General features: G+C 47.0%; 1 long non-coding RNA gene across 2 annotated transcripts; it reads left to right on the plus strand.

Annotated features, from left to right (window-relative positions):
- Window positions 1-25,955, plus strand: LOC311588562. Of its 2 annotated transcripts, XR_014776255.1 has the most exons (6): window positions 1-441; window positions 955-1,096; window positions 1,658-1,912; window positions 5,441-13,872; window positions 15,389-15,567; window positions 24,134-25,955. It is a non-coding gene; the product is annotated as an uncharacterized lncRNA (long non-coding RNA). The 2 variants fall into 2 exon arrangements; XR_014776256.1 differs by lacking the exon at window positions 1,658-1,912.
- The last annotated feature ends 1,083 nt before the right edge of the window (window positions 25,956-27,038 follow it).

Genomic DNA, 27,038 nt, shown 5'->3' on the forward strand with positions numbered 1-27,038 from the left:
GTTCCTCTCCTTGCGCTCACCGGTCCTTCCTGCAGTCACACCGTTGCACGCGACCGGCGGTGTACTTTACAGAGAAGAGCCGAGAAGCCGGTGGCTTTGGGTAACGGCGATAACCCGGCGCAGAGGCAGAGTCGCGTTCCGGAGCGTCCACACGTAACGCGGCCCCTCACACACGGAGCGGGTAGTCCACCGAAGTGGAGCCCAGAGCGGCCTTGGTTGGAGAAGCTTGTAGGCGCAAAGCCGACCGGCGGCGGGGTCTCCCTCAGCTTCAGGAAAGCACTCCAGACGCACGGAGCGGAATCCCTTTCCCAGACATTAGCGTCGCCCCTCCCCCTCCGGGGACCGTTACCGGTCGCTGCCTGAAGGAGCGACTATGGGATTGTCGCTGGAGTGGCCCGAGGCACCGTTTGTCTAGGGCACGTTGGCTGGTGGCCTCAGAAGGTAGTGCTGTGGCCCATTGGGTTGTCCACGAGGCACACAGTGCATCACTTTTCTGTAGCGGTTGTGCCGGGGCTGGGGCTGGGGCTGGGGCTGGGGCTGGGGCTGGGGCTGGGGCTGGGGCTGGCACTAATATCCACAGGCAGTGCCAGCAACGTGCCAAGTGCACCAGGCACCGAGGTGAAAACCTTAGGCTGCGGCTGCCTTATTTCAGGCAACCCAGTTTTGTGCTAAAACTGAAGTAGGGCATTCTTTTGTTAGAGCCATGGAAAAGAGCATAACAGCAGCCATTTATTCAAAGATGTAGATAAAAGTAGCTCCTCAAAACTAAGGGTGGTGTAAGTTATATTTAGTCCGCCTCCTCCAAAGGTTCATTAAAGTGACCTTGAGATGACAAGAGTTAATGCTCATTACTTTACTCAGATTTGCCTTCCACCATCATAATAATATGCTTAACATTTTACTATCTCTGTATTATTTTTCATTCATTGACTAATTTCGTTTCATCCTGCCCAGGTTCTCTAAGCACTTGTTTCCCAGCATGCGCTTGGATCTGCATTCCCTTCAGTACTTCAACATGACTACTAATCCTCAGGGGATGTGCTGCCAAACAAGGTGGCTAGCAGCCTGCCAAAGATTTCATTTCTTGAGTATCCAGGTAACTTATCCACGAAGACTTCTTCTTCTTTGATTATTTTTCAAGGCATTTCTCACCTGCGCTTTGAAGTCTAATAGAATTGTTACTTATAAATATATCTTTAAAAAAAAAAAAGATTTATTTATTATTATGTATACAGTGTTCTGCCTGCATGTACACCTGCAGGCCAGAAGAGGGCACCAGATCTCATTATAGATGGTTGTGCGCCACCATATGGTTGCTGGGAATTGAACTCAGGACCTTGGAAGGGCAGCTAGTGCTCTTAACCTCTGAGCCATCTCTCCAGCCCCATAAATATAACTTAAAGGACGGGCATTTTTTTTCCTGAAGAAAATATTTCTTGTGTAAAGAAGCCAATAGCTTAAAGGCAATTAAAATATTTTAAATAATTTTCTGCAAAAAGGTTCCTGTTTATGAAAGTTTTCATTTGTTGCATCATAGCAGTCGGTGCTCAAGAAGTTTGGGGACATTTCAGATTTTCAAGATTAGGGCCTTAACCTGTTTGGTTTTCTAATTTTTGCTTTCTTTGGAGGCTTTTGGTTGGTTTCCTTCTCTTTCCAGGTCTGGGAGGAGGTGTCTCAATATATTGCCTGACCCTGTCTCAAACTCCAAGGCTCAGGAACTCTCCTGCTTGGAGTGCCCCATATGCTGGAATTACAAGATTGTGACATCATACCTTCGACCTGTATTTTGATAAGACTTCAGAGTTAGGTTTCACACTGACGTGGGATAAGGATTTGGAGGCTGTCAAAAATAATGTGTATAGGAGAAGGTCACAAACTTAGAAGTCTGGAGAGCAGAGTGTGATGGACTGAAGTAGGTTCCTTTAAAGCTTATATGTTAGCCTAGTGTGGTGGCACATTTCTGTAATCCCAGCACTTGGAAGATAGGGGTAGGGAAATTATAAATTAAAAAAAAAATTAAAAAAAAAGGAAAAATGTTACACTCTCCAATGAGGTCATATCTGATCCTTGGTCTTTGGCTTGCATTTGTAACTCCCAAGTATCTCCTTTCCTCTTCATACCCACCCTACACACACACACACACACACACCACACACACACACACACACACACACACACACACACCCATATGCTGAGACAGGGTCATATTTTTTCTTAGTCTGGCCTTAAGTTTGTGAGATCAAGTAATCTTCTTCCTTCAGTGTTTCAAGAGGCTGGGACTACAGGTGCGTGCCATTTTGTTAGTGTTTTTCTGTTTTTATGAAACATCTGTCATGACCTGGAGCTATGGCTCAGTGGTAGAGTGTTTGCATAGCATGGTCCAACTTGATGCTCAGCATAGCAATAAAATAAACAAATGAGAGATCACATATACCAGCTTACATGTCTTCATTCCAGCAATTGGGATGTGGATGCAGAAAGAGTTGCTAGGAGTTTGATACTAGCCTGAGCTATAGAGTGCTGCGATTATAGGTGCGCATATGTAGCTGCATCATCTCATCTTAACTATTTATGTCAACAATGACACTGCAGATGCTCCTCCATTTATGATGGGATTAACAACCCTGTAGGCCCATTTTAAATAGAAAGTATCTTTATTTTGTTTTGTTTTTTTGTTTTTCAAGAAAGGATTTCTCTTGGAGCTGGAGAGATGGCTCGGTGGTTAAGAGCACTGCCTGCTCTTCCAAAGGTCCTGAGTTCAATTCCCAGCAACCACATGGTGGCTCACAACCATCTATAATGTGATCTGGTGCCCTCTTCTGCAGATAAAGTACTCATATACAATAAATAAATAATTTAAAAAAAAAAGAAAGGATTTCTCTGTGTAACAACAGCTCTGGCTGTCCTGGACTCATGTTGTAGTCCAGGCTGGCCTCGAACACAGAGATCTGCCTGCCTCTACCTCCCGAGTGCTGGGATTAAAGGCATGTGCCACCACGCCTGGCTAAATTGAAAGTATCTTAGTCTAAAAGGCAGTTAAGATGGGTGTGATGTCAATGTTTGTAACCTTAGCACGTAGGCAGAGGCAGGAGGATCTCAATAAATTTAAGGCCAGCTTTGGACTCTAATGAGGCCCTGTCTCAAACAAACAAACAAACAAACAAACAAACACAAACAAGCAGTTAATACAGCAAGCCCCCAAACATTATGGTTTGACAATACAGTGCGTTTTATAGTATCTAGCATTTCCCTTTCTGAATGCATGACAGAGAGAGCTGAAACTTGCTGTCCTTGTCCAGCATCACAAGAGAGTACAAACAGACAATTCTCTCAGAATGAAGCACTGAATGAGTTTAAACTATGTTCTGTCTACCCTGCGTAGGGGTTGCTAGATTCCTAGGTTTTGTGGGGATTGTAGAAGGCTGTTTTTCAAGACTATCAAGAAACTAAAGAGTGAATGATAGTAACGGAGAACAGAGCCGGGCGGTGGTGGCGCATGCGTTTAATCCCAGCACTTGGGAGGCAGAGGCAGGCAAATCACTGTGAGTTCGAGGCCAGCCTGGTTTACAAAGCAAGTCCAGGATAGTCAAGGCTACATAGAGAAATCCTGTCTTGAAAAAAAAAATCAAGGATGGAAATGATTGTTTAAAAATTATCCAATATTTTCTACTATGATTCAGATTGGCTGGGTGATTTTTCCACCAGCCACTATGAAAAAGAAAAGGCTAGAACTTTTAGTTTGGTAAGTACAAAAGCAAATTCTTTCAGGATGATGACATTTAGATATTTCTACCCATAGATTTTAGTACTCTAGCCCTGAAAGTAGTACATTCTCAAGACAAAAGGAGTCCCTATTGATGTCATTTTACCACAAAAGATGCAGATGAACACCTAGAAGTCCTAATGGACATGGTTGGCTATAGAATGAAATCTACCTCACACCTGATTGGCGCAGCCAGTCTAAGAAGTCTCCAGACACAGAATTCCACGAGTCAATTATAATGACCAAGGCAAGCAGGTCCATCCCCATGTAACTGACAGTGAACCTGAGGAGACAGGAAGAACATGTGATATGGCAGTTTTCTAGGGACTAATAAAAAATAATTTGGAATAAGGTAGTTTTGGAGAGAAAAGTCTATTTGACGGTAATTAGAGGTCACATAGTCTAATAAAGGAGATGTACATCTATCTAGTTTGCTTCTGATCCTCCCTACCCCAGGCTGGTAAAAGGCCTGATACTTAGTACTAGATGAGGAGTGAACTGGTGTGACCTAAAGGTAAGATAAAATAAGCTTTATAGCATCGAAATGATTGATAAAGCATAAGTCAACTTGGAAACATGATGGCAAAGCTTTTGGAGTCCAAATCCCCCAGCCAGTGGCCATCTGAGCAGTCCTGGCAGACCTTTGGCTGAGTATTGTGTCTTGTTTGTAACCTGTTGCTGGCTAAACAATACCTCAGCTGCACACCCCGAAAAGTGAGCCAAAGGGTGACTCATCTCATGCACGGCTCTTTCCCTGGCTGATGGGAGTCTAAGAAGCAGGGCTGCAGGGAAACACCTCAGCAAGCAGACACCATAGTTGATCACCTCTTGCTCACAGCGTTTGTATAAATGAGAGGCGCTCTATTTGTTGATATCTATCAGCAAGAAAAATGGGAGCTGGAGAGATGGTTTAGCAGTTAAGACCACTTGCTCATGCAGAGGACCCACGTTTGATTTCCAGCCACAAGATGGCTCACCACTGCTCTGTAGCTCTGGTTTCAAAGGCTCAGATGCTGGCTTCTGGCTTCTGAGAGCACCGGGCAGGCAAAGGTATAGCGCACATGTAGGCACATGCACCCAAACACTCATACATGTTAAATTAAAAAAGAAATTCAAGTCCTTAAAAAAAAATAGGGAAATGTCACCAGTTGGGAATGTAGAAAAGAAATCTTGTGTGCCCACAAAGGAAGTCATGTAAAAATTTTCATGAATTCCAAGTCACTGGGTATAGCTGGAGGTAACCACATGTAGCCCCATCAGAGGTCCATTTCTGGATCCACTCTTGGAGGATATGCAGATACCACTGAACTGGCCACTGGCTTGAACTTAGTGAAAACCTTCACCTGGTTTCTATAATACTAGAGAAGCCTTTCTTTCGAGGTTTGGATGAGCAACATCACTCTCCCAGATTTTAGTGCCAGGAAGTCCCTTCTCATTTTATTAATACTGCTATTAACATGGCAAGCCCATAGCCATGCATCCCAGACCCCAGGGAGAACATCACCCCTAAACCACTGTTTCTCCAATATCCATACAGCAGTCTTTTTGCCTGCACCAAGAAAGCTAATGCTGTGGAGAAGCCACTTTCAAAATAGGGAAAGGCATTTCTGGAGCTTGTTCTTAGCACAGACACCCTTGGGAAGACCACAGCAAACATTTCCCTCTTTCTTCTCACAGCTGTTTCCTGGAACCTTTGCACATCGATTCAGCACCAAGGGGAAAACAAGTCAACCCAAGAAGCTGCTTTAAAACCTGTGACGTCAAGCTGGGCACAGTGGCTCATACCTATAATACTTGCACTTGGGAAGCTGAGGCAGGAGGACTGCTGTGAGTCTGAGACCAGCTTGGGCTACAAGTGAGACTGTCTCAAAAAACAAAAAACAAAAACAAAAAGGATAACCATTATGTCATGGAGTCAGCGGCTCTTGGATCACCCTTGTTTTCTGTACTCTATCAACTATATTAACAAAATAACTCCTTAGAATGACCGTATGGCGATGTGATAAGCAGATGGCACAGAAACGGCCACTGTCTGGCATCCAGGGAGAGGTTTTGCATGATTTCCTTCATGACTGCACATGCTTTTCTTCTTAATGCTTTGGCCTTGCCTACTTACTAAAAGTGTTCAGTGGCACACAGATGTCTTCTCTGCACTGTCTATTCTCTCTCGGTCCAGTTCCTCATTTAATGTCTCTGTCTTCTCCAGAGTGTTGATTGACATAGGTAGCTTCATCTGTACGATATATTTTCTCTAGCCGGAGCATCTCTAATAAGAAAAGCCTCCTACATGTTAGTAGATAGAAGTCTTAGCATGAAAATCCTGTCAAATATCTCAATAGAGAGAACTATTTTGTCCTAAGTATTAACAATGATACTGCTTCTCCTGCCCACCCCAGCTATCTTATGAAAGGGGTCATAATAATCATTTTCTTTAGGTTATTATTAGCCCAGCTCTGTTCTTGTGGGCACTAGATTGATGTTGTGCTTAAATGTCTGTCCACACGTTCACTCGCCATTGTAAGCCCTGTATCTGGGCTGGCCACAGTCACAAACCTGGGTGAGGCTCTTCTTCAAGGTGGGGCGTTAGGAGGACACTCTACTCTGCTCTCTTCTCTCCTGTGGAACATCATGAAAGGCTTGGATCTTCTTTCCACTTGGCTGAATAAAGAAACTCAGAGGGTTTCTCTGAGTCCTGATAGGAGAAGAATTATGTTTGTGGTCAGTCTGCCTTTAAGAGGTGTCTCTGCATCTCTGCATCTCTCTCACCATGAGTTGGGTTCTGGAACCCCAGAAACCCTGGAAGGTGAAGGTCCTTTTAGGGAACATTCTTTTCTTCTGGTCTGGCTGCTTTTGTTCATTGTCCTGTTTTGTTTTTTTTTAAATAGAGTAACCCAGGCTGTGTTAGGACCTCTCATCTTGTTGCCACTGCCTCCTGAGTGACAGAATTACAGGTGTGCACCACCGTGCCTGGTTTACAGGGTTCAAACTTTGCACATGCTCAACAAACACTCTACCAACTGAGCTCTATCCCAACCTCCATTTTGCTTTTTGAGGGCCCAGTTTTTCAAATTGGCCAAACTTCATACTTGGGTGAAGAGTTACAGAATGCACTGGCAAATGCCACTGTACAATTTCTGTGTGTGTGTGTGTGTGTGTGTGTGTGTGTGTATAATATGGTCAACTTTTGGCTTGCTTTGGTGAGGGGCCAGGTAGTCCAGAGAAGAGACTGAGTCTGTTGAACTCAGTGGGTTTCTCTTCTTTGTTTTCAGTCTGAGAAGCACAATCTATTGGAAAGGGAAGTTCCAACAACATGAGGAAGGAAAGTGTCTCAGAAATCTGAGAAAAAGTACTTTCTTAGGTGCTGGCTGGTAACGCAGACAGGCACATGTCTGGGAAGGATAAGCTGGGAGAGCTAGGCTAGCCCTCAGGGCAAGTGGCAGTGCTTAGGGTAAAGGCCTGCCAGGGCCTGGGTCTGGGCCAGGGACTGCTCTTGCCCACCTCAAACCCTCTGATTGATTATATTAAGCTGTGGCTTCTCCAATTGAGATCACCTTCTACTCTGTAAACACCAAACCAAAGCAGAGCAAATAAAACCCAAAACCAACCAACCAACCAAAGGAAAAAAAAAACCCAAAACCAAAACAAAAAGCCAAACCAACCAACCAACCAATTAAACAAACAAACAAAAAACTCCAAACAGATTCACAGCTCAGTTTGTTTCTTTGAACCAACCTTGAAATAGGACCATTTGGGTGTAGGTCTGATCATCTATGTTGGGACCTGAAAATCACCCATGGGAACTTGAACACTGAAGGCTATCTTCTCTCTGTGCATTTCAGGGGTAGCTGCATCAAGGTTTGGTACATGGAATGATTCTGGGAGGACACATGACTGGGAAGACACCATTGAAATGGCCACTGGCTTCAGCCTAGTGAAAAGTGTCATCTGATTTCTCTTCTCTGTAGAATGGCTTTTCTTTACTGCTTCATTAGTGACATTTTTCTTGCTGGTATCAGTGCTAGTTCTATTTCAGATAGTCTCCATGTTCTGGGAGGTCACTGCATTGCTTTTGTAGCCTTTTCTGGTATAATGCCTAGAGGTAGGAAAGCTTTGTATGCAGACAGCTAGCTGATGCTGGCTCCAAGCAGCACCACGGTTGCTGAAGCTCTTTTGGATATGCTGAGTGTGCACCAGCCAGATGAGGCCCTGGGATGTTCCTCCCCTGAAACCTCTCTTTATGTTACAGAAACATTCACTGCATTGGTCTCAGGAGGCTGTTTCATTTGAATGTCTGCATCTTTAGGATGATTGGAGTCAGTATTTCTCAGGGTTAAAAGGCCTACTATGGAGGCTGATGGACAGTATAGTCCATGAGAGTTAGGGTAGAGTCCATGCTTCTTCCATCCTGGCCAATGTATGGATCATCACAACCAACATTTGCTTCATTTCCCAACCCATAATAGGGGAATCAGCCATTTGGAATATGTGAGGCAATTTTTTCCTAGGGACACATTTAACTGAACCTTTTCCCACAAATGAAACGATTTCTTCTATAAATATCCTACAGCGACTTTTGGTCAGAAATACAAGCAGCAAAAATGTATTTTGTGTATTCGTTTTCTAATTCTGAGTTGGAGGAAGTAGGAAGTCAAAAGAGTGCTTGGAGTTATATATTACTAAGTTAGACACAGTCATCTGATTGGATGAGGAGTGTTGTTCAATCTTGTGTAATGCTCCAGACGGCCATCTCAGGAAACCAGCATTGGTTTTCAGAAGCTGGTCTAATAGTCTTTGGATGCAAGAATTTTCTCTTCATCCTATAGACCCATATATCACACGGTCTTGATGAAAATATTCTTCCTAGAATATTTTCATGTTCACAGTCTATGTGGTGTTGGACTCTACACTTGAGTTTCTTCTTTAGCTCTCTGCAGGAATTCACACTTGCCAATGGCCTGAAGATGCCTTTAGTGAGGGGATATTTTTATTTTTATTTTTAAATTCAGATAGCAAAACATATCCAGGATAGGTTTGGACAGATGTTGTTCTCACAGCTATCTGGTATGGAAAGTACAAAGAGCTGTTTCATCCTAGGGGAAGACTGTGTGGGCAAGCTGTGCAGGGGGATGTGGGGAGCCCACCAACAGGCTCAGTTCACAGCAAGTCTCTTTAACAGTCTTCTCACCTGGCTTTTCTCTGTCGACTGGCTGTCATCGGGTGGGTGGGCTTAAGGATAAACTGGCAGCGCATCTCTTGAGCAGCTCTTCCATGAGGAAGGACTCATGAGTGTTGAGAGGGGTTGCAGAGTCCTTTGATTCTGTGGCAGATGTGCAGTGTCTTGGAATGGCTTGTTTCTATTCCACAGGATATTGTTCCCAGTGAGTAGGTGTGGTGCCACCATTGCCAGGACTGATATGTAACTGGCCGTCTTCTTCAGAACCAGTCATCCCGCATAGTGCTAAGTATCAGGACAGTGGAGTAGTCTAAGGCGACCGACTCAAGTTCTGCCTCCCTAGCATTGATAAGGACATGGTGATCACTTCATTTCCTGTATCTGAATTTGTTGCCATTATAGTTTTGTAGCCCACCCACTTCTGAGATGGTTGGTGAATATTTTGAGGTGAATGCTCTTTGGGTTATTAGACAGGCTGAGGCTGTGACTAACACAAACCAAGAGTACTAGGGATTTTCTTTGGGCAGCAGAACTGTGAGGTGAGAAACTAGGAAGGCTAAGAAAGCCATTTGTCCTTCTATTCTGCAGAGCTAAAAGTGGCCTGAAGTTTACAGTTCCCTCCCCCAGTCAAGGATGTCATGGCACTGGTGTCGCCCAGTCTCCTACTTTATCCATATATCTTGCTGCCTATCAGCCACATTTTTTTTTTCTTAAAGGTGTTATGGTATTTTACTTTGGCCACAGCAAACAGATCACCAAATGGGAAAGATGCCATCCCTGCTCCTACAGGTCACTGTTGGGTTCTACATAGCTGTCCTATTAGAGTACACAGGAAATAGCAGAAGTGGCCCTGGGCCAACTTTGGAAGAACTTTTTTTTTGTCCAATAGTTAGTGCCATTCATTTCTTTGACAAGTTTATTAAACATCTGTTACATGCCACTCATGAGGCTGTCCCCTCAGAATAGATCATAAAGTCCTCTTATGAACAGACTACTGAGGGGACAAATTTAGCAACACTTTATACTTGAGAAAAACTCTAAAACTGAGAACCTAGGAAGGAGGAACCACTCTAACTTATGGCTGCATAGAGGAATTGGCAATTATTCCAGAGGTGGTGGCAAGGACCCAGGTTATCCTCAGAATAGGTATTCAGGAAAAAACACTCAGGGGACCTGAACAGTAAATGCTAATATATTGGAGCCCCCACTCCCATTTGCAGAAAGGTCCTTTGCACTTTCGTGAGCATGCCCTTTTGCCTCTTTGTTTACTTAATGGGGTGCCTTCAGCAGGACGAACAGGTTGGCCTGATGCCATGGGCACATCAGAAGAATTAGGCCTTGCAGATTCACTTGGCAGGCTGGGCAAATTCTGTGGGTCAACCCGACGATGTTTCCTACGTGGCTTACCCTGTGACATACATATAAATCTATTTTTTCTCTTCCTTCTCCTTTGTTGTTGCAGCAGAGCTGCAGCCCTTCTCTCCTTGGCCTCTTTGGCCTCTTTGGCTTTAACCCTTTCCTCAGATTCAGGCTCAGGCGCCAGCTCTGGTTTTGGCTCCTGCTGGGGCTTGGGCTCCTCCTCTGGCTGGGCCTCGGGCTCCAGCTCAGTTTGGAACTCCGGCTCCTTCCCCTGCTCAGGCCAGGCCGGGGTTCCGCTTGGTCTGGGGCTCGGGCTTGGCTTGGGGCTGGAGCTGGGGCTCCCGCTACACCTCATGCTGCAGTTCAGGCTCTGGTTGGGGCTTGCAGTTCCGGCTCGGGTTCTGCCTCTAACTCGGGCTGGGGCTCTGGCTCGTTAGATGGTTGGTTGGAATGTGCACAAAGATCTGATAGCTCACAAACATCCAATGAAGTAGGATCAGAACTACTACTTTGGACCACATCTTTTTCAAGCACAGGTGTTTGGCACTCATCCCCGGAATCATTTCATTTTCTGTTCAGAATCCCTCAAAGAGGGATTGCCATCTTCTTCATCATTAATAACAATTAGTGGGTGATCTCTGGGGTGATCAGTGTCATAAGACTCATCTTCATTGTTTATTTCAGAGATCTTAGCTCTTTTTTCTTCACAGGGAAAGTCAGAATCAGAGTCTGAGTCAATCACCACACAGCTGGACTTTTTCTGCTCTGCCATTTGAGGCACGTAGGCCTCATGGTCTTCACTGCTGCTGTGTCCATGTTAAGAATGTAACTGCTTTTGGTGTCTGGTGCAGATCCCAGCCACCATCCACTCCTGAGGATGTGAAATCTCTCTCTCCTCTCTCTCTCTCTCTCTAAAATTATTTTTAGTGTATTGGTGTTTTGCCTGCATGTATGTCTGTGTAAGAGTGTCGTATCTTGGAGTTACAGACAGTTGTGAGCTGCCATGTGGATGCTGGGAGTTGAACCCAGGTCCTCTGGAAGAACAGTTAGTGCTCTTAACCGCTGAGCCAATCTTTCCAGCCCCTCTCTGGTTTCTCTTACTTTCTGTTTTTGCAGGGTTTTCCTAAGTTAGAGGGCATTCCTCCTGTTTTCATTTTCTTCATCAGTTGCTAGTGACCACAGTAGGCCAGTGTACCTCTCCCTGATAACATGGGAGCCAGCCTTACCAAGGCCATCTTGGGGGAGCTTTGGGGATGGGGAAAAGTGATTCTTTAATCCATGTCATCTCCATTTGCGCCACAGGGACCTGATTGGGCATCCAGTGGCAGCTGAAAATGGCAGAGAGACTCAGGGGTCACTTCTAGACAGGCTAAGGATATTGATACCACAAACCAGAGTTACTGAGAGTTACCTGGGCTAAGGAGAGAATGTGGGCTGGAAATCTTGTACGGTTCCCACAGCCAATAGTTATTGAAGGTTCATGGCAACCAGCACATGTATGGGGAAATGATGCACACTGGCCTGGGGACTATGGTGATAGAAGGCACAAAGCATGCACTCTTAGGATCTTGGCAGCAGTCCCTTTCGAGATTCAAACATTGCTTCCATGAAGAGTATCTTGCAATAAATTTGCACCAGGTTGTGGCTAAGTCCACAGGCTGGTAGTTGGAAGCACCAGATTTCAGAACATGGTTGGATAATATTGTCATTCTTGATCTTTATCTCTGTTCGACCTGCAGGTGATCACCAACAGAGACATGAAGGAGACCTTGCAGTGCATTGCACGCACCCATGCACATACTCAAGGACCTTCCTCAGCCCTTTGCACTCTGCAGTCCAGGCCAGGGTTTTCCACCTTCCTTGGAGAGGGACCAGGTGTGACATTCTGGCTGTGGCCTCTCTCTCGGGCTTTCCTGCCACACCCGGTGCTGCTCACTGCTTCTTTTACCCCATACACTGCGTTGGGTCCAGTCCTCATGTCCCTCTGTCCATGCTGATTCAGGATGTACTCACATCTGCCTCGCTCTTGCCTGGATTACCACAGTGGCCTCTTCACTGGCTCCCTGTGATCTCAAAGCATCTCTCTCACCCTGTTATTTCCAGGCTTAGGATGCCTCTGGCCCCAGGCTGTCTTAATGATGATATCTGAGCTCTGCAGTAGATCTGCAGGACTCCTGAGACCCAGTTAACTGTGTTTCCCGGTCTTGTCCACTGTCCTCCCTGCTCTCCCTCTGAGCTGTGGCTAGACTGCTCCTCCTGGGCCATGGCTCCTCCCACCTGTCCTCACCCAGGTTAGGTGCCTGCTGTTTGCCAGCCCAGGGCTCTGCAGATCTCTGTCCAGCAGGGCGTTCTTCATTGCCATTTCTGTTTGTGCCCCCGCAGCGGTATCTGTCTATCCTTGTGGGTCCCTACGCAGTGCGCATGGCAGCTCCTGGGTGCACTGGGGCTGAAGGAAGGAAGGAAAGGATTGGGTGGATGTCCTAAGCATGGGCTGGTGTGTTCAGCATGGCTGGCCGTTCTCCTGGACCATTCTTTCTTGGTCTCTTTTTTTCCCCTCTGTGCTGAGTCTACTGCTTCCGTCCAGGATGCTAGTGGCCACCCGGCTTCCAGAAGGAAAACCTGTGTGATCTCATCGGCTGCTGCCACCAAATGTTGAGGTTCCTTTCCTGTTATGCGTTTTCCTTTCCTCTTTACTTCATGGCCTGGCTTCACTCTTCACTTGGAAAATTGCCAAGTCTAGGCGTGTAATATGCTGTTTCCCAAACTAGAGTAGGATTGTCCAAAAATGAAAAACTAGCCTGGATATGGCCCAGTGACAGGAAGCTTGTCTGGAGTGCTTGTCAAGGCCTTGGGTTCCATCCTAATATCACAAGTTAATAACAGCAGCAACAGCACCAAAAACAGTGCCGACCATTTTCCAGCCTCGACTTAAGGACAGAATCCATCTTGTTAGGCCTGCACCCTTGGCTGGCTATTTACTGCCTTCACTCAGGACGTGAACTTCATGCTGCTTTTAAGCCTCACTTTCCTGACCAGCCCTAGAGGCACTTAGAGCAAAGGGCACACTTCATCAACACTGGCCCATTTGTCCAATCCTGCGTGGCAGGTGGTATTCTATGGATTTGAGGCAACAGTGAGCCGTCCAGGAAATTTCCTGTTCCCAAGTCCTCTGCAGTGCTGTGAAAATCGATTGAGTGGAGTCTTCCTTCCTGCCTGCCCTGGGGGCCTTCCAACGCAGTTGACCTGAGACCCTCCAGATCACATCTGCCTTGAGTCTGGGCCTATGCAGTGGCTCGGTCCCATTGCATGATGGTGTGAGCCCTTCTGCACTGAAGGCTGCTCCCAAATATCCCAGCTCGTGCTTGGCCTTAGTAGTCAAGACTCTTACTGGCATGGCTGAGTACCACAGAAGAACTTACAGATTCCAAGTGATTCTCTCGTCCTGTGCTGGCTGTGAGTCTGCTGCTGGATCTCTCTGCACCCCTGATACCCTGTGGAAGGGCAACAGTGTAGCCACCTCCCAAGTTCTGGACCCTGGATTTTTTCCTTCCTGGAGTACCAGCATGACCTGGGCAGGGTAGGTTCCCCCAATTCTGGAGGCTCTGCCTTCTACCCTGTCCTCTGGCTTCTTGCCTTCTCCTTTGTATGCTTTAATTTATCTTCCTTGGCCCTTTGCAGCCTCCCCTGCCCTGTTCTGCTTCCTTTCTGCCTCTCAGCTCTCAGGCTCCTCCCATGACCCTTATTTCCCCCTGCCATTCTGATGTCCTCTCCTCTCAGTCCTGCCCTTCTTTCCTTCCCTTTTTCCCTCCACTCTCTAACTTTGAGGGGCCCCACAGAAAGCTAAGGAGTTTCTGACATCTGATCCACATCTTCTGGGACACTAGCAGCAGGCTGGCTCTGCTCTGTCCCTTTTAGTGACTGGCCTCCTGAATAACCAGAGACATCTGTAAAGACCAGAGTAGTATTCCACACTGGAGGCAGGCACACACAAAGGATGCTCCCGCATTCTCTAGCTTGGTTTTTAAACTCAGAGCATTATTAATCAAATATGTATTTCCTCAGAAAGCCCTATGTGAAAGCAAACCTTTACTATCTCCCTTTTTCCAGTAGGGGAATGTAGTGAGAATTTTGCAACTTTGGTTTCTTTAAAAAAAAACAAACATAGAAATAATTTAAGAATATGCTTTTGTTTTAGTCCCAGGTGTCGGGATATGGGACTGCTTCAAGCAGCTGACTATAATTTGCCTTGTGCTCTAGCAGAGACACGGTTTTGCCACTTGCAGATAGTATCTTCGATTGTGTGGTTTGGAATTCTGTTTCAGAGGGTAAATAAATGCTAGAGCCCCATAGGTGGGTTGCTGGTTGGCGGTTGAATGCTGTTGGTTGCTGCTGGTCGTGGTTTGTTAAGGAGTCATGCACAAAGAAGAAACAAGAAGAAATTAGACATCCTGATGGAGATGATCAAACTTGCCCCAAGGAGCTCTACACCCCTAATCTGCAGGAAGTAGTCTATCAATAATGCCATTCCCTTTCTTCTTCCCTTTCAACCCTATAACACTAGATAGGAGGGGGAAAAAGGATACAAAGGAAAGGGGGTGATGTTTTCATTAGACTACTCCTTGCTGATTAAGGGTGGCAAGCCCCTTGGGTCAAGTTTGATCTTTGCCATCAGAATATCTTATTTTTTCTTCTTGTTTCTTCTTTGCACATGACTGCTTAACAAACTGTGACCAACAGCATCCCACCTGTGGGGCTCTGTTTATACTCTGAAAAGTCCCCAGAATTCCAAACATCACACAACGGCAGAAACTATCTGTAGCTGGCAAAACCATGCCTGTGCTAGAACATCAGGCAAATCATAGCTGCTATAAAGCAACCCTCTATCCCCACACCTGGGATCAAAACAGAAACATATTCTTATAATATTTCTGTGTGTTTCAAGGAAACCAAAGCTCCAAAATTCTCACTGCAAGGAGAAGGTGAAGAAAGGTGAAGTGATTTGTCCCAAGTCATAAATGGGGTGGGCACTAGAGCTGTCTCTCTACTCTACCCTTTGGGCATCATCCTTAGACCAACGATTCTTCTGTCCACAGTAAGGCAAGCACCGGTCATGCACATCAGCCAGTCAAGCCCAAGCTATGGTGACGCTTATGTCGAACCCATGAACATCTATCTACTATCAGATCTATGACAAAATCCCAGAGAAGAAGGGTGACCTCAAGGAACTATTTGAACAGAGATTCTCCAGTGCATTGGTCTTCATGAGTGCTGGGTAAGCCCTGGGCCTCTTCTTCCTGTCTTCACTACCTGGAAAGAGAGCATGGTGCCCTACCTGTGGAGGGAGGCAACCAGAGAGAGAGGAGGGGGCACACGCAAGAGGCCCCTGCTGGTGGGAACCAAGTGCTGGAATAGGGCGAGGCTGAAGCACTGGGGATGGAGGGAGGTCCTTTGTTTTGGTCATTTCCTTCCTCTCTCCCTCTTATGCTTCCCTCTCCTTTCTGTCTGTACTGGGGGTGGAGCCCAGGCACTTTCTCCATGCTAGGCTAGCTGGCACTCCTCCACTAAGCCACACTCCTAGCCCAGAGGTTCTGGTGATGCCTGTGGCATTCAGGCATGAGCAGGAACTGGGACAAAAGAGGTAGGAGGGAGCTGTCACCTGAGCCTTGGGTTCCCTGCCTCGTGCTGGTCCTTATTAGCCCTCCAGTGTTCATCCTGAAGTGTTGAGCTAGACAGACCTCTCACCTACAACTTAACCCAGTGGCTGGCTCTCTCCCAAAGAGGCTAGTGCTGGGATCGAGGCCTGGGGCCCCACTTTGCAAATGTTTCATTTCACCGTCTGCTGGTAAGCGGAATGGCAGATAGGCCTGGCTTTAGGAGTGGGTAGGATCTGGGCAGAGAGGAGAGGAGAAAGGTCATTCCCCCCCAGGTAATGTGTGAGTAGGAAAGAGAGAAGGGAGCGGAGACATTGTGGGGAAAGATGTATGTGAGAGGGAACAGTAGAAAAAGGTGAGTGGCACCCATTGCACTGTGGGGTGTGCTGACCCCCACGATTTCCCCAAATGGGGGAAACTCAACTGCGTAATTTGTGGTAGTGGGGGACTGCGTGCACTCTCTCCCCTGTTTAAAAGAGAAGAAAAAAAAGAAAAGAAAAAGGTGAGCCGGCTCCTCAAATGTTATAATCTATAAATCTGGAGCTTAATCAACACTGGGATGGGATATAGGGAACCTCTTCGTGTGTGTGTGTGTGTGTATGTGTGTGTGTGTGTGTGTGTGTGTGTGTGTGTGTGTGTGTGTGTGTGTGCTGTACGTTTGTGCACTGGGCCTTGCACATGCTAACGCACAGTACTCTTGAGCTGTACCAAGCATATTGATCTTTCTAACGTGGCTGTCATTGACAACAAGAGGCTTTTTACAATGAAAAGCATCAATTTCTCCCTTTGCCTTCTTATACCCGAGCCACAAACCCTTGGAGCAGGGAGTTTTAGCTGCCTGCTCTGAGTTCCAGAGCTCCTCCTTGGGGGGGGGGAGGGGCTGAAGTCAGAGAGGGAATGGCAGAAGCTTTAGCAGCCATCATTTGTCTGTCCTCATGTGGGAGTGGCCCAAAGGCAGAAAATGCAGCGAGGAAACTTTACCTATAATAGTGAGAGCCTGGCTTAGTCATGAGCAGTCTCCTGCCCACTGGCCTCTCCCTCCTCCTACCTGCTGTGTGCTTGGCCACACACACACTTAGGAAGGAAACCTGTCCAGACAAGAAACTGTTGCCTGTCTCACAGGCAGCCTTCCTCCTCCTGCCTTTGTTTGCTCAGTCTGCCTCCCAGGTGCTGGAGAACCTGCCTAGAGCAGAGGCCACTTCCATTTCCCTGGATCCAAGCCGCTGCCTCCCTCCCCTGAGGGTTGCTGTTCACACTGAGGGGCTGTGGTGGTAGTCCTGCAGCCAGCCTGGGCTTATCCCCAGTGCAAATGGCACCAAGGTACAGCAGGAGAGAGAGGAGGGGGGCACTAAGGCCCTCTGAGGAATACCCCAAGAAGCATGTGAGACCAGCAGAGATTTGTCCCTTTGTCCTTGCTCAGTAGGGGAAGGAACTAATACCCATCTGTATTCTGGACCAAGCCAGGACAGCACCTCAGGCCTTCTTCCTGTCTAGCTTGCTGCTCTGTTCTGGGTCTGACACTTGTCCCAGGCACATACCATTACACACCAATGAATCTGAGCCCCCTGCCCCCATCCCCACAGCTGGCTATAGCTATCTCAGCTCAGTTGTCAGTCACCGGATCCCCCTCACCTGTTCCAACCCGTTTGTGAGGTTCCTATCTGCACAGAGAGGGTCCATGTAAGAGCAGGATTCAGAAGGTCAGTGAAGGCTTGGCTGTCTCGGACCGCAGGGATTGGCAGTGTTGAGCTCCAAGGACTAGTGGATATGCTGTGGGGGTGGTCTCCTGTGGCAGTGACCATCGTCTCCTGAGGTTCTGGGACAACTTTGGGATCCCCCACCTCCATCCTTCTCACTAACTCCTTTGATCTTAGTTATGATTCCCTTCATAATAGAAAAAAAAAATCTTTGACCTCCTTCAGCTCCATGGCTCCCAACAGTGCTGGGCTGGGGCTGGATGAATGGATGTCTTAAGTGGGGGTCCCAGGATGGAAGGTGATGATCAAAGGTCTACAGTATATTTGAGATGGAGTCCAGAACTTGGGGAGGTTTAGGTTTCTCTGCATCAGAGACCTTCTTTGCACTCAGCGCCACCCAGAGGTAAGAGGTGGAACAGCTGCATGCAATCGTTAGGCAAGGCCAGGAGGGTGGGTTTGAATATGTAGTTCTTGTCCAGGGTCCTTCCACTGGTGGACATGAGAGCATGTAGGTATGAAGGGGCTTGTGCAAATAGCTCCTGGGGTCCCAGGGTAGGTAGAATGTCTTTGTGTGTAACAGCTTTTTTTTTTCTGGTCTCCCTTAGCATGGTGCACAGAGAGATCTATCTGATGCCACAGCCACTGACATTTCTTCTTCCATAGTAGTTACACAATTAGCTTCACAGAATTCTTTCTATCTTTATATTGCGTAGCATGAAATTAAAGTTAAAAACCACCACAATCCAAGCTCATACCCACAACCCTCATATCTGGGAGACTGAGTCCAGCCTGAAGAACATAGTAAAATCCTGCTTGGAAAAAAAAGAGAAGAAAAGAAAATAGCACAAGGGCACAGGTGGATGTGTGGCAGATGATTAGTAATGCAGTGTCTGCCAAGAGCCTGTGGCCCAGTGACTACAGTCCACGACTCAGCACCATTTTCGGCTCTGACCTCATTCTTTGAAGCCCTGCCTTCTCAGACAGCCAGCTTTTTTTTTTTTTTTTCCTTCTTAAAAGGTTTTTTTTTTTTTTTTCAACAAGATTTTTTCTGGCCTGTAATTCACTACACAGCCTGGGTCAGCCTCAAACTCATGGCAGTTCTCTGCCTTAGCCTCCTGAGTGCTGGGATCATAAATGTGAGCCACCATATCCAGATTTCCTATTAGCATTTTTTTAAGGCATGGTCCACTTCTCTGCTCCATCTTTCTAGACACAGCAGAATCTGAACACACAAACCATCCTTCATCTTCTTTTAGGCCAGTCTGACAAACTTGTTCTAAGACTTGAAGTGGGAGAAAGCCCCTGGTTTGTCTCTGGTCCTCATTTATCACAGGAAGAAGTCAGGCCATGGCTGACCCACATCTGCCTGGGTTCTCAGGTGCCTGCCACCTTGTTCCACACCATTCAGCTGCCATCTCCTACAGGATGGTGATGGAGGCCTGTTGGGGACACTGAAGCCACCTGGGTAGGGAGTAGAGGGTGTTTAGTAAAGAGCGCTGTTTGTTTCAGAGGCCCACCATTGGCCCGAATGCTGTTGTAATTGCTTTTTCCTTCCGCCTAGTGGCTGCATTTAATCTGTGCATGGTACACTGAGCCATTTGCTGTTCCATTTCCTTGTGGAAATAGTTTTCCTGAAAGAAATAGTTCCTCAGTTCCATAGCTGCTTTCCTCACTCAGCCTGTGCATTCATCTACAATAGTACATGCAGGTCCTTCTCAGCATTTTGTTGCTACATAATCTCTGCATTGTGCCATAGGGCAATTAACACCTCCACCTCACCCCTGGCAGTTTGAGAAAGACCTTACTCCAGGATAGCTGCCCCGCAGGAAAGGAAAATGGTGTCCGAGTGTTCCCTGGAAGCCACTGATGACAGAACTGCCTGTGCCCTGTGCTCTTAATCCTGCCCGACCTGGCTCTAGTGCTGTCTTTGTCTTTACAGGAGAGTTCTGGGTATCAGAACCTGAATTAAGGCCTGCTATTGCCTCTGTGTGTATATACCCTGTGCTACCCGCTAGTGATCTGAAACCAGCTGTGTCATGGGTGGAAGAGGCTTCCTGTCTTCTGTGTGTAATTTGTAGGAAGATGGGTAGAAGTACTCACACTGTGATAAGCCAAATAAGATGGACTCATATGTGGAAACTGTTTTATATATACAAATATATATACATATGTATATGTACATGTAAAAGACAAAAAGTAGGGGCTAGAGAGATGGCTTGGTGGTTAAGAGCACTGTCTGCTCTTTCAAAGGTCCTAAGTTCAATTCCTGGCAACCACATGGTGGCTCACAACCATCTATAATATGATCTAATGCCCTCTTCTGGCATGCAGGTGTACAGGCAAATAAAGCACTCACAGACGTAACATAAATTAGAAGGAAAAAAAAAAAGGCCAGAAGTAGAAGTGGGAGGCATTTGGTGGGAAGGGCAACAAGAGACAGTAATGGGGATAAATATGGACCAATATGAAAATCTGCCATAATTAAACACTCAAAATGTCACTGTTGCCAGGGATGGTATAGCGTGTTTGGAATTGTAGCACTGGGGAGGCAAAAGTGGCAGAATTGCCACACATTTGAGACCAGCCTAGTCTACAGTAGTAAGTAAACAGGCCAGATACCCAGAACGAAATGAAACAAAACTTTTGTACTATCTATGTGCTGCTTCTCCTTTTCTTTTTCTTTCTTTCTTTCTTTCTTTCTTTCTTTCTTTCTTTCTTTCTTTCTTTCTTTCTTTCTAGTGGCTGGAGAGACAGCCATGGGTGCTGGGAACTGAACTCTTGTTATATTTTTGGTTGTGAGCCTAGCCTTTAATGGCTGAGCCATCTATCTCTCCAGCCCTATGTGCTTCTTCTGATTCTGGCAGATGGAGATTTAACGCAGAGCTAAGGTATAGAGTGAAGAATCCTAAATGATGGAAGCCCCACAGCTTCAGAAACAGCATGCCCACAGCTGAGTCTCAAGGCAGGGGAATTGACTCTTCTAGCACTTTCCTCCCCCGCTGGGCTATAACGGCGTTAGACTTAAAGCCTTCAGACTTGGTCCTGGCACTTGTCACTAGTCAGCTGCAGGGCCTTGGGCAAGCCCGCCTGCATCACTGGGGCTAGTTGATAAGATGAAGCTGCTGAGAGGGACTCATGAAGGGTAAGTCTGATCAGCCCGATAGATGCTGGACATCTTGTCTGGAGCATGCTAATGACCTATGGGGAGAAAAGGCCCACCAGCCAGGCCTGGGGCTCAATGTCTCTGTGGGCGCTTTGGACTAGAGTGATGCAGCCAGATCTGTGTTTGGAAGACAATGCTCTGAGAAGTTAGGATGAAGCAGCAGGAAGGAAGATGGTGCTGAGGAAATCAAGCCAAGTGGCCAAGCCAGAGATTAGAGAAGAGAGTGGTGACTTGACTCAGTAGTGCTGAGAGATGTGGTGAGAGGCCCACTAAGAGCCATTTCCGGAAGAGCATCAGCAGGGAACAGTGAAAGGCTGTCTAGTGGAAGAGACATGGAGGACTTCCTAGCATGCTGTCTGCCAGTCCTCCATTCTAGCTTTCTGTCCTCATGGTTTTTTTCACTATCAAAACTGACTCTGCAAAAGTTGGATAAACTCATTAAAATGGAAACTGCTAATACAGGTGTACATGCCTGCAGATTAAGAAAAAAAAAAGTCTTAAATTATGGAATTCTGTGTTTTAGAGACAGCACTGGAGATCACATTGCTAGGCATCTACTGTGGTTTGACTCTTGAACTTCCCCCATGGTCTCATGTTTTGAGCTCTTGGTCTCCAGCTTGGGGCAGTACTTTAAAGATGCCAGAGACTAAGCAGTGGGTGCTGGCTGGCAAAACTAGAGCACAAGCAGCCGGTCTTTGAAGGTTGTACCCACCCTGGCCATAGCTCACACTCTGCTCCCTGGTCAGCCAGGATGTAATCAAGCCTTTCTCCTGTGCCCCTTGTCTTCCCGCACTGTGGTCTCTGAAACTGTGAGCCAACATAAGCTTTTCCTGTCTTTAGTTCTGTCAGGTCACAATGATGTCAAGTAGCCAATACAAAAGCTTGCTGCCAGTGAAGTGGGGTTGTCTCAGTGGTAAGGCAGACTAGGTGGTTCATAGGCCTTTGGAACCCACCTGCAGAGGTAGTGTAGAAGGGTACAGGGTAGAGAGCCCTCAGTGTATTGTAAGAGTACTTGAATAAATCTCGCAAGGGCATAAATGGCCAGAATGCTCATAGAAGTGAAGACAGTAGGCTGCTCATTAGTTTCAGATGGGGACAGGATTCTGTTGGGAATTGCGCTACATGTTTGTGTTACGTTTTGGTAAAGAATATCTATGTTCTGATGGTATTTGAGTGGATCTGAATTTTAAAAAGCAATGGGCAGATTTCCTTGGCAGAGGAAATGTCAAGACTATAATATTCAGGCCATGGCATCATCATTGCTGCCTTTTAGCCAGATTTATAGTGAGAACTAAAAGCAAAGAGTGAGACAAAAAGATTAAAAAATGTGTATTGGGCAAGAAAAGATGTGTGAAAACAGCTGAAGTTGCAGACAAATCAAATGTAGACAAATGGGCTGTATTTTTTAAAAAATGTTTTTGTGTCACTGTGAGCCTGTTTAAAAATTTTTCTTTTTAAAACATTTGTGTGTGTGCATGCACGTGTGTGCATGTGTGTGTGCATTTGCGATGTGCATGTGTACATGTGCGTGTGCGTGCATGCATGTGGGGTGCATGTGGAGGAGTAGTATGAGGAAGAGAAGCAAAAGGAGGAGGAGGAGGAGGCCAGAGGGGTGTCAGATTCCACGGAGCTGCAGTTACCAGCAGATGTGAACTCCCTGGTATGGGTGCTGGGAATCAAACTCAAACTCAGGGCCCCTGTAAGAATAGTATGTGCTTTAACCACTGAGCCATTCCTCTCTCCAGCCCCAAGGTGTGTCGTTTTTATAGAGATTAGAAGCCTTGTACTTTATTCTAGGACAATAGGAATGGTATCCTGACTCTCAAAGTAAGCTCTGGGCTCTAAAGCTCCCAGGCTGTTAGAGAAACGTTCACTTCTAAAGAGACGGCAAGCCGAAGAGGTACCCTACTGGTCAAGAGTCACCCAGGGAAATGTTTTCCTGGTTTCAGCTGCTTGGGGGCATTTGGCACATCTGGGCCTGTCTGCTTCTCAAGCTAGAAGCAGAATTGGTCATTGTCCATGTGGTGCTAATTTTTCAGGCTCATAGAATTCCAAGGTTGTTGGACCATGGGTCCTTGTATCAACGTTCCAAAGATAAACCTGTGAGGCCAGGTGACATGTTGTAGGGCCAGATTCCCTGTGAGAACCCTCCAAGCAGGATGTGCATGAAGCTGTGAAGGTGAAGTTTAAGTTATAGTGGAGACTCCAGGATGTTGGAGATGCGAGAATGTGGGATGATGTCTGCCCAGAAAAGCTAGGTAGTCTGAGGATGACCTTGACTTCTGATCTTCCTGCCTCTACTTCCCTAATGCTGGGATTATAGCACTGTGCAACTGTACCCAGTTTTGTGTGTAGTACATGCAAGACAAGCCACCTGCCAATGAAGCCCTGCTCACATCCTTGGCTTTGATGCAACTTGTTTTTATTATTATTATTATTATTATTATTATTATTATTATTATTATTACTACTACTACTACTACTACTACTACTACTAATACTACTACTACTACTACTACTATTGCTACTGCTACTATTACTTGAGATGAACCTGGGCTTTTGATCCCTTGATATTTATATTCTTTCTCTTTGTCTCTGTCTCTGTCTGTCTGTCTGTCTGTCTGTCTGTCTGTCTGTCTGTCTGTCTCTGTCTCTGTCTCTGTCTCTGTCTCTGTCTCTCTCTCCCTGTCTCTGTGTCATTATGCCCCTCCCCACCACTACATGTGCCTGTGATCACTACTAAGGTTCAGGCACATGGCAGTTCCACAGTGAGGTCCCTAGGTGTCCTCCTCCACCACAGCTTCATGTTCAGCACTAGCCCATCACATTTGTTGCTCTACTTCCAAGTCTGTAGCCTCTGTCCTCTGGAGCAGTGTCTGCCTATCCTGTCACTGATGAAAGAGAGGAGCCTGGTTTAATACCCATCTGCTTCAAAGGACAGCTCTGCTCCCAGGTCCCCCAGCCTACTGCCTTTTCCTCCCATGGAATTTGACTTGGCCTAGAAGTAAAGGGATTCGAAGTCTATTCTGTTCTTAGATGCTACAGACAAAACCTTTGTATGGTAGTCTCTGTGGAGCCAGCCTCAGGCCAACCAGTGTCCTCCCCAGGAGTTTCTGTACTCCCTGAGGAAACAGCAGAGAGGAGCAGAACCCAATAAGCCTGGGAAGAACCCACTAGGCTTCCCTGGTTCATCTGAGAACCCGCAGGAGCTTTGGGTAGGTAGTCCTAGCTTCAGTGCTAGTGTTCAGTGCTCACTATGAGAGGGGCCACTTCCCAGATCACATCCATTGGTACCTTCCTGAAAGCCTATGCTCACTTCCTTCACAGGCGGAAGCACCTGCTCCAGGAGTACACAAGCACCAGTCTGATGGAGAGCTTCAGCCATGCCATCTCTGTCCCTGGCTTGGACCATGACATCTATGTCTGCCCTGTAGGTTATCATCAACTGAGGCTTCCAGGAGTCCTTGCTGGGGACTGAACACATCTTTGAGCAGCCTGGAGTTCAACACTGAATCTACACGCTGATGACAGAGAGACTTGGGGAAGAAATGAACATGGTTATCAGGAACTTAGTAGCCCTGCAGGGACACCCCCTGGAAGTGCCTAAAATACTGAGCCAAGTAGTCACCAGGAACAAACTGTCTGATCCGGCGAGGCCAGTAATTCCAGGGAATCTTGCGTTTTTCAAAAGAGCTAAAATGGCTGGGTGAGCTGGAAGACCTGAGAAGAAAGATGTACTTGAGTTCCCAGAAGCCTCAGCCAAGAATGGCATCAGACTTTGGTGATCAAGCCCTGAGCATCCCCAGGCTGCCACTCTAACCTGCATCTGATGGCCATCGCAGGCCATCAGCCCATGACTACTGGGCGTGATTGTGTGTGTACTGTTACCCAGGCCTGCATGCATGGGCCTGAGATAGCTACCATGAAAGGCCACCCATGTCCACCAGGGCTGGACTTCAGGTGTGGAGGTGACAGAGTTATTGAAAGGTAGATTGCTTCTGCCTTCAGGGTAGCAAATGACTTCCTCTGTGATGGCTGGGACACTGGTTCCAGATCAATGTAGGGAGGGCACAAAGTGGCCATGGCAGAGCTAGGCAGGGACATAAAGGTAGGCGCTGGGTATCAGTGGCCATGTGTGTGGCAAAGGGCTTGCGAGGTAAATACCATGGCTGTCCGCTGACTTCTAAGTCCTGTCCATCTTGACTGTGTGTCCTGACTCAAATTCAGGAAAAGCTGAGGGAGACCTGTTAGAGGTGAGTTTCTGGGAGCCCGTCCCAGGATAGTTCATGTCCTCCCCAGGGTGTCCTGTGCTCCCTGCTGTGGGGCAGGAAGGAAGTGAACCTTCATTGGTCCCCTGGTATTTGAAAGGCCTTCGGGTTCAGCAGATATGGCTGAAGTACTGGGATTTCTAGCTGCCTGGTCTTGGCAAGCTCCTCCACCCACCTGGGCACAGCACCTTACTGCCAAGACTTTTTTTTTTTTTTTTTTAAATAGGAGAGGTACCTGTAAAGTCCTTGGAACAAACTGCACAGTGGTCTGGGTCTGACTCTCATGTTCCCTGGCTCTGAGGTCTTCCCCAGTAGGATCAGTAGTTCAAGTAATCTGGAGCAGAAGTGGCAGGTCTAACCTGGGTGTGTTCATGTGTGCCCAGCTGTCACACAGGTCTTCTGTGGGAACATAGACATGAGCAGGACAGCATAGAGGTGACGTTGCACAGCTGGAGGTGATGAACCCTCTGGAGTCAGACCATATTATCTCAATGTGCAGCCTGCTGGGCAAGTCACTTAACTGCACTGTACCTCAGTTTCCTTGTCTGTAAAATAAGTATAAAGTTAACCAACCCCATGTATGAACAACACCTTCCAGTGATGAGCACATCCACCAGTTCCAATAAATGTGTATTGGCACTGACTCTGACTCCAAGTGAGGAGCCAGACTAGCAACCAAGCAGTGGAGGTAGAGTCCCTACAATTGGCCACCACAGATGGGAGAGAGAGATCAGGGATGAAAGACTCGGAAGAGGGCATCCCGTGAAGGAATGGGAAATATTTACTGATGTTATTTATCTTCAGGCACTAGGGGTGATCCCCAGGGCTTGCCACCCCATCCCACCCTTACCCCCAACCCCAACTTCTGCATCAAAAAACAATTTAATGAACTCCAGCTGAACCCCAGGCTGGTTGCATGACAGTAGTATACATGAGACCTGCCCTAAGTCTCCAAGCCAGTGGCATGGGCTTGCCTGTGAAGTTAGGAGTCCCAGGCAGCCCCAGCCTTCTTCTCCCTTCCCGTCCTATCCTGCTTGTGTGGGGGTCCAGGAAGCACTGTGACCTGCCAGCCATGGCCACCTCAGACTGGTTACTGGCGGTAGGGTGGAGACAGGCTCTTGGCTTTAGGAAAAGAGCAGACACAACCCTTTCCCATGAGCACAAGACATAGGTTGGTCATGATGCTGGGGCCTAGTGTTGTTGGCCATAAGCTTCCCCTCTGACCTGACCTCAGTGGCCTACTCTCCAAACAGCTGCCATAGGAGAAAGAGGTGTTAGCTGCTTCCGCACTGGAGCAGTGTACTACCTGGGCCAGTGGGAGGGGGAGCTGTTTCTGCTGCTCCTCCCTGCGCCCCACACACCTGACTCTAGCCTTCCTGGCTCACTGGCTGTCTATATCCTCCTGCACGTGGCCTCGGCACTCATGGTCCCATGACTAGTAATGTCCTTCCTGTCTTCTAGGCCACCTGTGGCTACTTTTTCAAGAGAAGGCTAGTGGTTGCCTCCTCTTGTGCCAATTTGGCCACGCCTGCTTTTGTATTCACTCCATGAGAGCTCACGATACATAGCCCTGATGAGGGCATCTCCATGGTCTTGACAGAGTCACTGATGGGGGTCTTACTTTCTTGCCTGTGCTGGTCTCAAGCTTCTGGGCTTCTGTGACCCTGCCTCAGCTTTTTCAGAAGCTGGGGCTCCAGGCCAACCCTGGCAATCCATGTTAAAAGTGAAAGTGAGGCCCAAAGAGCTCAGCTAAGTTGCTTTGACAGTTACTGCAGTTGTAACACTTGCTTTGTACGTAGTTTTAGATGGACAAGAGTCTGTTGTAGCATTGAGCTTTTGCTATGTAATTCCACGTCATCTTACCAATTTCCAGTAAAGTCTGGTAAAAAAAAAAAAAAAAAGGCCTCCGTGCATACTTCTTTGTGCAGGAACAGTCGAATTCTGTACTTGTTAACAGATCACAG

This window comes from Acomys minous (assembly GCF_964271855.1).
Source record: "Acomys minous genome assembly, chromosome: 17".
Classification (NCBI taxonomy): Eukaryota; Metazoa; Chordata; class Mammalia; order Rodentia; family Muridae; genus Acomys; species Acomys minous.